The sequence below is a fragment of the Lycium barbarum genome, chromosome 11 (genome assembly GCF_019175385.1).
Source record: "Lycium barbarum isolate Lr01 chromosome 11, ASM1917538v2, whole genome shotgun sequence".
Classification (NCBI taxonomy): domain Eukaryota; kingdom Viridiplantae; phylum Streptophyta; class Magnoliopsida; order Solanales; family Solanaceae; genus Lycium; species Lycium barbarum.
Window position 1 is genome coordinate 95831426 of NC_083347.1, and position 2100 is coordinate 95833525.

Genomic DNA, 2100 nt, shown 5'->3' on the forward strand with positions numbered 1-2100 from the left:
TCCTTAAGAATTCAACTCTAAGTATCCTAATAAGAGTTTTGGTAAACTTGACCAATTTGCAGATTTTGACGAGATTGCAACGTGAATTCGGAATAGCAAAAGAAGCGGAAAGAGGTATGTAAGGTTTCACCCTTCTTTCTATGGCATGTCTTAGACGGAATAAGTTGGGTACGCGTCTCGGGGACAACCCTCTTCCCCGGAATCCGCATCCAATGTTTTCCACTTTTTGTTCAATAGAATTGAACTAGAAAGTGTGCAAATGATGGAAAGACCTCTTAAACGCCTAGAACTTGCATAAGTGGGACCCGATTACCCTAGGACCCTCACAAGTAATGACATGACACGTAATATATGTAAATCATATACGTCACCCCATCCGGCCCGAGGTGGGCCCGCTACTCTCGGATTTTTCCTTACAGTCTTGCTTGACTTACTTGAAGTGAATCCAAAGGGAACCTGTTATATCCCGTGTTTTCACACGTTTGGAGAAACTTGAATTTTATTGGATTTTTGAGATATAAGGTCAAATTTGATATTTTGTTGAACATAGGAGTTATGCATGAAAGAATAGAGTCATGAAAGTGTGGGACAAGGCTAAGGGTAATTTTGGAATTTTGGAAATTAGTTTCGGGAATTACAAAATGTGATCCATAAGTATTGGGCTCAAAAAAAATTGAAGCAAAGTGAGGCCCAAAATGGGGTGCTTGGCCGGCCACTTTGGCTTGGTCCAAGCCCATTTTTATGGGTCATGTGCTTGGTCATGTGACCAAGCACTTCAATTATATACACATTAGAAGACTTGTGATAAGTATGAAACAAGATAAACAAGAGCAAAAATTAGAAGCAAGAAAGTGAGGCTCTCGGCTTGGAGAGCAAAATTTGACCCTAAAAAATATTGCTCCAAAAATTTATTTCTTGTTGATTTCCTACTAAGTCAAGGTTCCTTTGTAACTTGGTATAGTTGGTTTGGAGTGGGGAGCATTAGAATCACCAAAGTGATCACATCTCCAAGTGAAGAAGACTTGAGGAAAAGGTAAGAATTTCTACCTTTTTATTGTGTTATGAAGTCTTGATTGTGTTGTAGTATATATAAATGTGTTGATTATATGGAAAAATGGAAGTTTGCAAAGTGGGTTTGGAATTTGAGGTGTAGCCGTGTGTATATATATGTTGTATAGCCAAAATGTATAGAATTCATGTTATATTCTAGTTGTGATTGTGATGAAATGCATATTGGGATTGAAAGTTGAATGATTTAGTTGAAGTTGCCAAAAGAGGCTTATGGCCGTGTGGTGTATTGACTTGGGATAAGAAATGAATTAAGTTGTTTAGTGTGTTGGAGTGTTGTTGTAATGTTTGTAATGTAAATGAAGTTAGAATGATATAAGTTTGTATTGAATGGGAATGTAGAAACTTATGTCGTTTTAGTATGATTTTCCGATAATAAGGAAATGAAGTTGTTTGGTTGTTAATTGTGATGATCATTGATGAATTTGGAAGTTGGAATCATGTTATGAAGTTGTATGCCAAAGATTTGATGTTTTGCATAAGTTATGACTTTGACGGAAAGTTGTATATTGTGTATATCGAGTGTATAACCTAAGGAAAACGATATGAAATGTTTCTAGAATTTTATTGGGATGGTTTTGAATGTTAATGAATGTGAAATCATTGATATTAGTTTGGAAGTTGGGTTAGAATGAAGGTTATGTCAACTTGTGAGAAAAATGACTAGTTGAAGGATATTTGTGTCTTTAATGGTTGTTGTTGATATTGATGTTGTCGTTTAGGTTGTTGTTGATGATTTATAGCCGAGTTGAATTCTCGGGGTGCTATATGTATAGGGGAAATGCTGCCGAAATTTCGGTAGACAATTATGCCTTAAGTTGAAACTTTGGTATTCATAGCTTACAATTGGTAAACTTGACCAATTGCAGTTTTTCGACGAAACGGGAAGTGAGTTTGGAAAGGCGTAAGGAGTGTGAAAGGTATGTAAAGCAACCCCAATTCTTCCCTTGGCATGCCCTTAGTGTGTTAGGGTCGGATCCGGGCCTCGAAGGACCTCTTGGCCCTCGGAATCCGCAAGAGAAAATATCAGTT